Raw genomic sequence first — 14,070 nt, forward strand, 5'->3', positions numbered from 1 at the left:
CCCAGTACCCTTCAACCTTCTGTTTCTTCTCTCTGACAGTTTGACAGCAAGGAGCTTGCACATCTGCTAGGACTCACTTCTGTACCATTTTGTTCTGGGGAAGTGAATAGTATTTTATAATGTGGATCTTTTGTATCCATTTTTGTCTATGGAAACTTGTTACATTTTTTTTTTAAATAAATGGCTTAGAAAGAAGCCCATTCCCCTCAAGGTACTCTTCTTGTTTGCTTGCTTGATTGCTTGTCTGGAACAGTCTCCCTCATTTCAGCTTCCAGAGAACTTGCCAGACAACTACCTCTCTTCTTTCCAATCCCTCCTCAAATCACCCTTCTCTGCAAAGCCTTTAGAAGACAACCACTCACCCCTTCACCAGCTCCAACTCATACAGACAGATCACTGACTGTTTGCATCTGTTCTATTTTGTCTTTGAACTATTTTGTAAACTAATTGGGGCAGGGACTCTGTTTTGTTTGTAAATCAGCAAGTACATTGCCATTTGATAAGTATTAATATGAGATGATTGTTTTTCTTGAGCTGCATTTTAAATTGTTTGTAAGAAAGTCAGTGGCTGAAGGGAAACCTCTCAAGAAACTCCAAGAGCTGAGCCAAGTATGAGGTTAGAAGATGACCTTCATGAATGGCTACAATGATGAATGTTTTAGGGCTTGTCTTCACTGCCGCATTAGCTTGAGTTATATACACTTGAGCTAACTCCCTCTCAAGCTATCCTAGCTCGACTGAGAGCAGTCACCCTGAAAAGTAATACTCGAGCAACACGGAGTGTTTGTATTTAGCAGCACAGCATAATTTTACAGCAGCACAGAGTAGCTGCATCTCTACCCCCTGACCAGCTCAAGCATCAGCAACACTCGAGCTTTATCCCATATCCTCTCACTGACCAGTTAGCTTGAGTTTAAAGCGCCTCTTAACTCAAGCAAAAGATTTGTGTGTGAGCACAGGAGCGGGGTGAGGGGGAACACTTGAATTATACTTTGAGCTAACATTGTAGTAAAGACAAGCCCTATTTGTGGCTGAAGGCTGGATACATGAGCTGTGACTGCAAGTTGCAATGAATTATGGTGACCTCAGATGGACAACTCTCAAGTGGATCAACTCAGCTCCTTCTTAACCACCTCTGAAACCGCCTATAAGTCTAATTCACATCCAACTACAAAAGGCCTTTTGAATACTTCAGTGCAGAGTGAAGTAATTGGCCCATTGGGAGTCAGGATCACTCTTCAAAATTCTGTACCTTGAAACGAATCTCTTCCATGCCAAAGACGGTGTGCTCTGTTGCATCTGCTTGTCAAAACCAAGGGGACGTATCAAAGCCTTAAGGGTGCTTCAGCTGTGGCAGCCTTGGGCCTATGCTGCCTATAGCTCTCATGTCCAAACACCCCACGTAACTGACAGCTCTAAAAATAAATCTACCAACAAACAACCCACTCTCTCGGCATCCTGCAGTACTCCTTCCCCATCTATCAGCAGTTTGGCATCAGCACCGCACAATAACAAGGCATTTCCTCCAGCTCCCAGGTCTGCTGCTGTGCTTGTTGCACTCCTGATGTGCTGGGGAGAGTCTGTACCCCCAGTAGCCTTCCTAATAACTTGTCAGCTGGGAAGTATCATAGAGATGCAAAAATTGGGGGCAGGAATGGGACTGGATGAGGTTCTGCTCTTCTTACTATACATAAGGCTCTGGGGAACCTAGGGCTAACCCTGCTTGATAGCTTTGATGCAGTTCTCCTCTGGCCCAAGAGTTGACTCTGAAGTTGTAGCAGGATTTGTAGCACCTGTCAGGATGAAGGCAAAGCACCTAATTGCCCTGGACTCCACTTCAGATTTCTCAAGACTTCCTGCTACTCCACCTTCATGAAAATCTGCTGTCAAAAATCAAATGCTTTTCAGGTCAGTGGTACTGGCATATATGATGAGACTCTTCTAGACTATTCTCCAGCAAACTGTATTAGCAGTTTTGGCAATCCCTGCACAGCTAAGTGGAGACACAGAGGCGTCTCTCAGTGTGGTGTTCTGTCAATCAGAGCTTGACTGGTTGCACTGGAAGAGTTTTCTGCATCCCAGGTATCTTTCACCTTGATGTACAAACTGTAGCTTCAGTGTCTATGCCTGTGACTTCAGTGCTAAGAGGTCTTTTTTCTTACTTGGAGAAGTTGGAGGGGTCTCCACACACTGTTTGCCTCTGGAGAGTCATTAAGAACTCTCCTCCAAAGGATCTAAGTTTTAGCTCAAATCTCTGCTTTCCGTTAAAGTGTTCTAAGGATAATATGATGGATAGTGATGTGGGTATCTGATACCACTCTATCAGCCAGGTACATGGATAGCTAAATATCCGTTTGACAACTGGAAATATGTCCACAACTTCTCTGCCCCGTTTCCCTAGGGGTGGTAGAATTCAGGCATCTGAAATGTTGACGATACGTACAACAGGTATGATCAGAGATGGGGGGAGGGGAGAATATTTTGTCCCCTTGACCCTGTTATCCTCTCCTATATTTTTTTAATTTCCTCTTCTTTTCTTGTTTCCAACAATAAAAACAAATAATTTCCTAAGTTATTTTGTGCCCTCATATTTCTGCCATCAGCACTTTGAGCAATGTCCTTGAACCTTTAATAATACTGTGGGTTGAGCTTCTTGCATTGCTCAACATCTCACCCTGTTCAGATGCTACAGATCTTCTGCCTGCCACTGTGGTGTTAGAGCAGGATGGGATGTGGTCCCAATAGCATCAACAGCAATCTGATGGTGCAAGGTGCCTCTAAACAGGTTAAAATATATTATAATGGAGCCTAGTTTGCAGAGTTTTTTTCCTGCTTTCTACTTGCATCCAGTTCTCAAAATGTAAAATTTTGAGCTAGTATCTGCTGGTGTCTGGTCTCTGAAGAGTTGCCTTAAGGCTTATTCAATCATAGCATGTCACTGTAGCTAGCTTTGGATTTCTTCTACTTCAAAAGGTCTGTGCAGTGCAACCACATGGAATTTTTAATACTGTTACTCAACGTTATTGTCTGTATGCTGCATTAAGCAGTGAATCAAAATATGGATTATTGATGTTACTGTGGCTAATGCTAGCTACAACCGGTCTTCCTTACAGAGCCATGGTTCCACATGATATCTCTGTTTAGGTGGGGAAAAGACTGTAATTTGTCACTTTAATAGAAGTTTGAATCACTTCACTCATGGTTTTTAATCCTGAAGTCCTTACTTAGTTTTGACACAGTCATTATTCTGGCTTAATTCTGGGGGTCTGCAGACTATGTCTAAGGGTTCCGTGAAAGATTGTTGTTGCCACAGGCCAGTGGTTTTTAACCTGTGGTCTGCGGACTCCTATAAGTCTGCAGTCTATGTCCAAGATTTCCAAAGGGGTCCACACCTCCATTTGAAAATAGTAGGGGTCCGCAAATGAAAAAAGGTTGAAAACCACTGTTCTCGATGAAGCCAAATGGAGCTTTGCCAGAATAAGGACAGAGTAAAAACTGAGAAAGGACTAAAGGATTTGGCCCAGAATTGATTACTGTGGTTTAGGGGATGAACTTTAGTTTTGTTAGCGGTTGGAGATATTTGTTGTATCCTCAACCTGTACTGTAGATGCCTATTTAGATTGAGGATATTTGCTGTGTTATCCTCAACCTATACTGTAGATGCCTATTTTTTACCAAAAAAAAAAAAAAAATTAATGGACTGTGAAGATCCTAAAGGGATCTGAATATCTTATGCAAAATATAGACATCCCTGGGGCTTCTCATTTTCTAGTAGTGAGAATTTAGCCAACACTTGCCATTTAGAAAAAAGGAAATTATCTGGTATAATATATTCCAACATGGGCACCCCATTACCTGAAAATGTGAGGGTAGAACAATAATTAGAGAAAGGTAATTCAAATTCACAGAGGATTTCAAAATTTGGTTTCATTCAGACTTGGTGGTGGGCTGCTCTGAAGCTGCAGACCCCAAAAAGGCCTGTGATTGCCAAGGAGCTGGGTGGGTGAGCTGGCAGAAAACCAGGCAGGTTTCAGTCAGAACCCACCCTGGTTCCATCAGAACTGAGTCAAAATCAAACAGTCTTCTCAAAAGGTTTTATTAGAATTTTTCTGTAACAATAATTATTTGAGCATTGTAGAGGATGACTGAGGATGGGTTAAGAGTGAAATATATAGGCCCCAATCTTCACTGGGATCTGTTATTCAATGGGATAAAGTGAAGACACTGAGGCCTGTGCTAGCAGATCGCAGTACAGGATTAAGGCCGTATACTGTAGTTTGGCTAAGAGATGACTAAAAAGGGTTATCGTAATTTTTTATGATTATGTGAAGAATAGAAACTTGAGTTGGCTGAAAACTTTCCATTAAAATATTTATTTTGATGGCAGTTGCTTATTGATAAAAACAGGTTTCATGTCTTTCAATTCCAGTGAAAACAAAACAAAAAAACTTTTCATCTAAATTTTTCACAGGGGGGGAAAAGACCATTTCCTGACCAGTTCTCACAGAAATGCTACAAACTGACAGGGAATTGTTCAGGGTGACACAAGGGAGGATAGTTAGGAGTCATGAGTTGAAATTCAGAAACAGGTAATTTAGTATAAATATCAAGAAAATCTTTTGGACAGTGTGATGTATTAAAATAGTCCAAAGAAAGTAATGGAAGGTTCATCCCTTAGGACAGTTTAAATCTAGAATGGACAAATTGCAGGGCAACATATTATAGGGAATATAGTGTGAGAGGAACTGGAATATCTAAGAGGTCTTTTCCATCTCCAATTTATACCATTCTATGATAAATTGTTTTTGAAAAGTTTAAGGGTATAGGCTAAACTAGTCAGAAGATAGAAGGGTTTTTTTTCCCATGGGAAAACTGACAAAAATTAAATTTGTAAGATGAAATGTGGAAGATGTAAAACAGCTGGAAAGTCCAACTCACAGAGGAAAATGGGAAAATAAGCATCCAGGACTACAACTCCCATGAGGCATCATTTTGAAAATACCACTTTCTCCCTTTTTGGTGAGGGAAGGGGATGCGGCATAGGAATCCCTTGCCATAGTGTATCATGGAAGATGTAGTCCAGCCAGAGAGATTGGGCCATAGAGAAGAATGGAAGTTTAAGGCAACCAAGATTACAACACCCATGGTTACAATGTGGCACCATTTTGAATTGAAATATATTGGGGTTTTTGGTATTTAAGCTAAATCAAAATGTTCTGCAGAGAACAGACACTTTAGGCAAAATAAATTATTTAGTCAAAACCCCAGTTTTCCATCAAATACTTTTGATGGAAAATTTTCGACCAGACCCCCTACCCCCCCCAAAAAAATTTTCTCTCAGACTCTCATGGACAATAAACCACACAATGTTGATTGAACCCAGTCCTAACTATGCAATTTCCACTATTACATGCACAAATAATATAATGTGAATGCAATTGCACCTCACTGGACATTCAGATGCATGTTTCCCTAATATGCAGTCATGGAAATTGCATCTGTAAATCTGCCATGGAATTGCTTGAACAGATTGTGCGCACTATTGCACACATAACTTTAAAACAAAGTACACAGTGTTTAAGCTTTAATTAACTCTGAACTGGTGTGTTATATAAATTACTAACATTTAATTGAAATACATAGTTTCTGTTTGCAGTAGATCTTTTACTCCCTCCCATGTCAAAAATAAAAAATAAAATAAAATAAATTAATTAAACTAGACTACAGTTACCGGGGGATCAACGAGCAGTGATCAATGCATCGGCAGTCGATTTAGCGGATCTAGTGAAGACCTGCTAAATTGACTGCAGATCACTCTCCCGTCAACTCCTGTACTCCACCTGAATGAGAAGTGCAAGGGCGTCTCCTGTCTAACGTGGACCCCTGATAAGTAGATCTAAGTATGTTGACTTCAGCTATGTTATTCATGTAGCTGAAGTTGCATAACTTAGATCGATCTCCCCCCATAGTGTAGACCAGGCCTAAACCTTGCTCACCCCTGAACACACATACACACACACAAACTTCTTTGTTACTTTCCCCCATGTCTCTTTTGTTTTTCCTTTCCACCCTAAGCTCTTTATCCTTAGTTTCTCTTATGATGTGGTTCAAAAATTGTTTCCCAATTCCTTTAAATTCTTCTAATTTATTTTCTAATCCTAAAATTACCCTTTCATATGCAGCTGTTACTGCTGTATCTGCCCTCCCTCTCTTTTTCTCACACAGAGCCTTTCGCTGCAGTGAAACCTACTAAGCAATGCACATGTATGATTAAGAGAATTCCATGATTTTAAATCATTTATTATGAAATATTATTGCTGAGTCTGGTCCTAAAAAAAAAGTCTATCTGCCCTTCTACCCCCCCGCCCCCAGTTTAAGCCAATCTTAATACTCATTACTGATCAAAACCAAAAGCTCTCTAGTTCACTTAATTCATAGAGTTATTCTTAGGCAATCTTGCTCCTTTGTTACAATATGACAGATTATTCACTATTCTTACATTTCTGATATTGGACTGTCAAGCTGCAGTACGCAGTGAAAAAGCAGTAAATTAAGGATGAAGTGGCAGCCTTAAATCTAAATTATTTCATTTTTATTGATTTTAAATCAGTGTTGAAATTATGGTAGCAGATTTTTTTTTAAAAAGTCTGCTCTCCTTTCTGGTTTGCACGATATACATTATTATTGGCTGTGAAAATTCTCATGACTTTGCAGTAAAGTGTAGTACGCAACATAACAATGGAGGTATCTCTCACCATGATGTCGTACTGTGCTACAGGCAGAACAATCATCACGTACCCTGACTAACAGGACACACAAGACAAATGGCCAGTGTAATTTTCCTCAGATATTGATACACAGGCAAAACACATCTCAGTTTCTTGGGTGAGAATTTCTCTATTAAAAGTTTGTACCTTCTAGATGTTAGTTACACTGTGTCCTTTATTCTCAGTTTCCTGCATCTACTCGCCATTCAGCTTTTATTAAAGGACCTATGTCATGTTTCAGTCAGCTGTAGAAATGTATACCAACATAGCTCTTGTCTTCGGAAACCAAGACTGTTACTTTAAATACTGTCTTAAGAAAAATAAGATCCCGAAAGTGTTGGTTAACATGGCTCAGTTTTGTTGTTTAATCCAATTATTTAAATACTCCTTTGAAAAATACATAATTTCACAATTTACTAATGGATTTGATTTATTTTTTTTATGTGAAAAATGTTTTCGGGTGGGATTTTTCAGAAGTGTTCTTCACTGTCTTAACTCTGGTTGCATTGATTTCAGTGGCAAAATTACCACTGACTTCAGTAGGAGCAGAGTTAGGCCAACGCTCAGTGCTTTTGCATATCCCACCTTTAGAGCTCAGTTTCTCTATTGCACCTACAATAGCAGTGAGGGGAGAGCTGGCAGCGACCTGATCATGGCTCTCTGATTGTATTCTGCCTGGTCCTGGAGTACAGTTTCCCCCTGTACCTTTAACTTACACTGCTGGTGGAAGAGGTACTGCCAACAGATAGTTAACCATGGTGGAACCTCACCCATACCCCAAAATTCTGTTGTCATGTGAACTAGATTCTGCTATTCGCTTGTGGTTGTTTTCTTTCATTTTTTGGGTCTGTGGCTAAGCATGATGATGTTAAGCAGGGAGGAGATGAGTCAGACTGTTGTGCTGAAAATGGTTTGAAGAGAGAGCAACAGATCACCTCAGGAGGGGGATACATGGGAAGGAAATGACTTGGATTAACATTTATGTTCTCAAAGGAACCCAATACAGCTCAGTTTCTTAGTGGGTTGGCATTGGCAGTCAGCTGATGTCATTTTCTATCTAACAGCCCTATATACTCCAGCTGTTAGCTGTCACCCTATACTTCACAGAAAAGAGATCGTAGGCCAGGAGCTCATGCAATGCATATCTACAGAGTAGAGGACAAAGGAGCCAAAGGAGCAGAGAATTTTGCTTCCTGACAGAATCAGGCACCATCAAGGATTAAGTGTTGGTAAGGAACCCTAAAATACATCTGCAACAGGGGAGAAGGTGTAAGGAAGTTACTGAAAAGGACAGAGAGGAAAACGTAATTCAGTTTATAGGCCTGTATTCATTCCATTACTCTAATCTTTGTTTCTGCCGTCAGTTATGAAATAGTTAGATGTAGCAAGGTTGTAAAGAGAGCCCTCTGAAGCTAGATGTAATCACCCTGCTCAAATGCATTACTAGTTAAACAGTTAACCATATATTTACACTGAACTTGCTAGCAAACCCCATTGGGAATGCCTACCACTTAGACAAAATCTTTTGTCCTGAATGTTAAACTACTGTATGTAAAAGATGTCATGGGAGCTCTGAAGCCGCACTTCATCTCTGAGATCTTACAGAAGCTAGACTTCAGAGTAAAGATAAAGAGCTGATCACTGCAAAGACCCATGTGTGTAAATAACTTTATTCAGGTGAGTACTCTAAATGTGGTCGATGGGACTGCTTATATGAGTGAAGTGACGCTACGGGTTCATGCCAAAGAGAACCCACATGCCCATGGATCGAGAAAATGATTTTAATCTATGATCTGTAATGTAGACATGATTCTGTCTTGAGAATTTCAAATGTGCCATTGTCTTAACAAAGAGATAACCAGAGTATGGTGAATTTTTAAGCAAGATACCTTAACTCATGTGCAATATAGCTCCAAATTGTAAGGATTTTAAGTTAAGTGAGAATCAGACTCAAGCCAGATAGTTTCTGTGTCATTGGTTTAGGTTGTGGATGGTGTTGAGTTTCCTCCCTCCTTCCACAGTGACAGTTTGGTATGAAATATGTGACTCAGGATGCTTATAATCAGATTTATTTTAATTTTAAAAAATTCATTAAAATTCGTGTAAAGATATAAAGCACCATGGGAAACTTACATATTTTTGTCTGCAAAAAAATGCTATCCAAACCACTATAATGCCTTGGTGGATTTGAGACACGCAGCAAAATAGCATCAGTATGGCCCTCAGGCTTCACAGTGTTCCATCTAGAATTACATATTTGCTTTTGGAGCAAATCTAAGTTTAGCAGCAGCTTATCATTTAACAAGTGAAGTATGGTGCCAGTCATGTCCAGAGATACTGCAAGGAAAATTTGGTGAATCCAAAATATGGTTATAGAATAGTATCAGAAACTAACGTAAAGAAGAGCATGCAATATCTTGGCAGAAATTTTTAAAAGCCCAATTTATGCCTAGGGGAGCCAGAAGCATGTTTAGCTCATTATACTCTCACTGCAGCACTCTAATACCATGCTCCATCATTCCACTAAATTTTTCCTGTGTCTCAAGTTTTGATGAAGATTTCTCAGCGGGTCTTTACATTACAAAGAAGGATAAAACATTTTCTGTGTCTACTGGTCAAGGCTGTTTTCAACCCAAATTCTGGAGCAAAAATAAAATCAGAGGATTAACTGGAGCAGACCAAAAATTATGGGGTTCACAAGCTAACATGTGAAATGAAAATGTGGTGGGTAAGAAAATGTTTGCTAACCTCTCTCTCTGCAGTAAATGTAATTACAAATGCATGTAACAAATCAAACGTCCCAAATCTGTCAACACAGGATCATTGTGGAGAGGTATTTCCAGTAGGGATAAGGAGGTTTTAGTACCGTTATACAAGGCACTGATGAGACCTCACCTGGAATACTGTGTGCAGTTCTGGTCTCCCATGTTTAAGAAGGATGAATTCAGGTACAGAGAAGGGTTACTAGGATGATCCGAGGAATGGAAAACTTGTCTTATGAAAGAAGACTAAAGGAGCTTGGCTTGTTTAGCCTAACTAAAAGAAGGTTGAGGGGAGATATGATTGCTCTCTATAAATATATCAGAGAGGTAAATACTGGAGAGGGAGAGGAATTATTTAAGCTCAGTACCAATGTGGACACAAGAACAAATGGATATAAACTGGCCACCAGGAAATTTAGACTAGAAATTAGACGAAGGTTTCTAACCATCAGAGGAGTGAAGTTTTGGAATAGCCTTCCAAGGGAAGCAGTGGGGGCAAAAGATCTATCTGGCTTTAAGATTAAACTCGATAAGTTTATGGAGGAGATGGTATGATGGGATAACATGGTTTTGGTAATTAAATATTCATGGTAAATAGGCCCAATGGCCTGTGATGGGATATTAGTTGTGGTGGGATCCGAGTTACCCAGGAAAGAATTTTCTGTAGTATCTGGCTGATGAATCTTGCCCATATGCTCAGGGTTTAGCTGATCGCCATATTTGGGGTCAGGAAGGAATTTTCCTCCAGGGCAGATTGGAAGAGGCCCTGGAGGTTTTTCTCCTTCCTCTGTAGCATGGGGCATGGGTCACTTGCTGGAGGATTCTCTGCTCCTTGAAGTCTTTAAACTACGATTTGAGGACTTCATTAGCACAGATATAGGTGTGAGGTTTTTTGCAGGAGTGGTGGGTGAGATTCTCTGGCCTGCGTTGTGCAGGAGGTCAGACTAGATGATCATAATGGTCCCTTCTGACCTAAATATCTATGAATCTATGAATTGCCCACATTGTGGGGCATATGAAGTTGCACCAGCCCAGGGAGATACTCATGAAGGGTTTGATTACAACAGAACACTGTAACTCTCAGATGCACAAAGGGAGGGAGCCTGATGCTCCTGCACAGGGCAGTTGAGTTTTACAGAGGGAGAATGCGGCCCTCGCTCCACCTCATTTAGGGTGTCTAACACCCATGCAGCACCAGGCGACAACAGCCCCTGTACACAGGAGAGTGCAGGAGCTGCAATTGTGACTGGCCTCTGTGCAAAGATCATAAGAGCAGGGGAAGAAATGTTCCTTGTATCCCCAGCCTTGGCCCTCTACATTTGTGTAAGGGCCTGGTACAATCTTGTATGGCATTTTTAGGATGGTAGGCAGGCAAAGAATTTAGTGCTAGGCCCAATGTCTGTACTGTGATGTGAAGATGTAAAGCACTGTATTCTTATTCAGAATAATACATTTCTGGACAATGTTTGCTGCCTTCTGTTGCACTACTGGATATTTTGGATCATTTACAGATCATTAGTTTACACTTCCACACAGAGTGACCACACAGATGCCAGGATTTATTGGTACACATAGTTCAGCTGTCTCTTGGCTTTCAACAAAATAGAGAGTCTAGTTAGGCTCAAGGAAGCTCTCCTTACAAGGAATGTGCTCTCTTGATTAGTAAGGCAGCATTCCACACAAAGCAAAAGGACCACACGTGATCCTTGGAAATGACCAGTCTAACGGGCATCTGTTGTTGTGACTTGTCTCAGGAAGTTTTCCCAGGAGAGAGTGAAGTCTTAGGTATTACAAGATCTAAGAAGTTTCAGTAGAAATAATTGAACAGATTGTCAGGGAAGGCTTAAATAAATCAATTTTGTCTTCAAAACAAGAATATGACGCGTAGCAGGTTCTGGCTAGCCTCTGTGAGAGTATGGGGCAGGAGGAGCATACCCTCCCAGCACAAGAGCCAGCCGTACTCTCAGGCTCTGCGCCATATTGTGTATGATGGGGTTTTTGCTCCTGTCTCTGAAATACCTGGTATTGGCTATTGCTAGAGACAGGACAGTGAGGTAGAAGAAGTGCTGTCTGATCCAGTGCAGCAATTCTTCTGTCCTAAATGCATGTTAGAAATTGTTGATAAGTACTCAGCATGACCCACTGCATAAATATGGTTAAACAGAGAGCAGTGTCCATAGGGCTGGCTACAGCATCCATTTCTCAACTATTATTAAAGGGGCTGTGTTGGTGAAGAACTTTCTATTGCTTCCTTCCACATGCAGATTCAGCAAGAAGTCAGCTCCAGTAGACATTGGTCATACCTGGCGAGAGATTTGTTTTTCTATGACAAAAGGAGGGACAGCAGCCAGGCCCCTTGACCTAGGCCATGAGCAAGATTGAGAGCAGCAAAGGCTGGAGTATAAGAGGGACTCAGGGAGTTCCCACGTGAGAGACTAGAGGTCAGGAAGGACAGTGTGCACACTTTAAAAATAAATAAGACTAGAAGTCAGTGAAGGGCTGAGGAAGAAGCCACTTTTGACAACAGAGATGGACGTATGAGGGATAACATGATTTTGGTAATTAATTGATCTTTAAATATTCATGGTAAATAGGCCTAATGGCCTGTGATGGGATGTTAGATGGGGTTGGATCTGAGTTACCCAGGAAAGAATTTTCTGTAGTGTCTGGCTGGTGAATCTTGCCCATATGCTCAGGGTTTAGCTGATCGCCATATTTGGGGTCGGGAAGGAATTTTCCTCCAGGGCAGATTGGAAGAGGCCCTGGAGGTTTTTCGCCTTCCTCTGTAGCATGGGGCACGGGTCACTTGCTGGAGGATTCTCTTCTCCTTGAAGTCTTTAAACCATGATTTGAGGACTTCAGTAGCTCAGACATAGGTGAGGTTTTTCGCAGGAGTGGGTGGGTGAGATTCTCTGGCCTGTGTTGTGCAGGAGGTCAGACTAGACGATCATAATGGTCCCTTCTGACCTTAGTATCTGTGAATCTATATAAGTATCTTTGCAAGGGTTTCTGCAAATGGAACTCTGTGCAGTTTTGCTCTTGCTTTAGCCCTCTTTGCTCAAAGTAAACAGGACTTGTGCACACTTTAAAAATAAATAAGTTGTATTAGGAGATAAATACTCTGAATCTGTGACACCAACTTCTCTCCCACAGGAAACTGACCCACTGCAAAGCCCTCAAACCTGCTACACTCAGCAAAGGCACAGCAACTGTGTGACCGGGTAGTTTCCCAGCAGTCCAGCAAGCGCTAAGGGAAGAAGGGAACACCCACCCACCATCCCCTTTGGAATTCCAGTCTAGATTCAGGCCCTGAAATTAAGCCAGCAATCTGGGTTTGCTCCCCAAACTCTCCAGCTCTCACCTACTGAGACTACTACCTGCCCCCTGATAAAACAGCTCAACGGCTCTTTTTCTCTCTGGGACTGAACAAAATAAAATCTTTAAACAGGTACAAATAAGCCCAGTCTCAAAACAAAATGGGCCCACGCTGAAGTTATTAACTGATTTTTAAAGATATTTTGGTGCCTAAAGGTGCAGCTAGATACCTACTGGGATTTTCAAAAGCACCTAGGCACCTATCTCATATTGAAATGAATGGGAGTTGTGCCTACTGGGATTTTCAAAAGTGCCTCTGTGCCTATCTCTTATTCATTTCAATATGAAGTAGGCACCTAGGTGCTTTTGAAAATACCAGTAGGAGCCTATCTGCATCTGTAGGCACCTACATATCTTTAAAAATCTGGCCCTTTGCCCCTGGAGAGAAGCAGTTCTCCAGTCCCAACACCTTCCCGTTAGCCTGTACTTTCTCTTATAGGCTCAACTTACTTCATGGGAAGGTAATGAGCTCCAGCTGTTTTATTGGCCTACTGGTTAACATTCGCATCCCTGTACCAGAAATCTAGCTTGGAGATGAAGGACTTTTTAACCCTATCTCTATCCTACACCTCCTGGGAGCCTGTCATAGCATGACTGGTACCTTTAAGGAGAGATGGTGGCCAGCCACACCTGTAAGTTAATAATTAACTAACTGCTTCCAGGCTAAGGGGGCAAGACTAAAGAGGGTCAGGTGATAGCTTAATGGACAGTGGGCCAGATAAAAGGGCTGAGTGAGATCTCACAGTTTTTTGGAACCATGGGAATCAGGTGGATTCCGGTGGAAGGACTTGACCAAGGGAGTGTAGGAGGACAGGTACTCTAGGAGAAGTAGCCTGGGAGATGAGTGCTCAAGTCCAAACATAGGAAGTAGGGGGTACATCTACACAGCCTGTGGCAGTGGGCCTCCTGGCCTGGTCAACAGACTCGGGCTCGTGATAATGCTCTAAAAATAGCTACATAGACTTTGCTTTGAAGTTGTGGCTTAGGCTAGAGCTCCGGCTTGTTTCCTAGTGAGGCTTTTTTCCACCAGCTGGGTAGCCATATACAAAGGTAACTGAGAAATGAGCTGGAAATGGGGCCCAGAAGGTGGAATGAAGAGAAGCGCCTGAAGGGCAGAAGAATCTTTGTTTGTCTGGGACTTTTTAGTTTGGACTCTTGCTACCCCA

General features: G+C 41.5%; 1 protein-coding gene across 1 annotated transcript in view; it reads left to right on the top strand.

The window, feature by feature from the left end:
• SLC9A9 (solute carrier family 9 member A9) overlaps window positions 1-14,070 on the top strand; it is a 310,159-nt gene that overhangs the window by 144,726 nt on the left and 151,363 nt on the right. The window lies entirely within an intron of this gene.

This window comes from Chelonia mydas, chromosome 9 (genome assembly GCF_015237465.2).
Source record: "Chelonia mydas isolate rCheMyd1 chromosome 9, rCheMyd1.pri.v2, whole genome shotgun sequence".
Taxonomy (NCBI): domain Eukaryota; kingdom Metazoa; phylum Chordata; order Testudines; family Cheloniidae; genus Chelonia; species Chelonia mydas.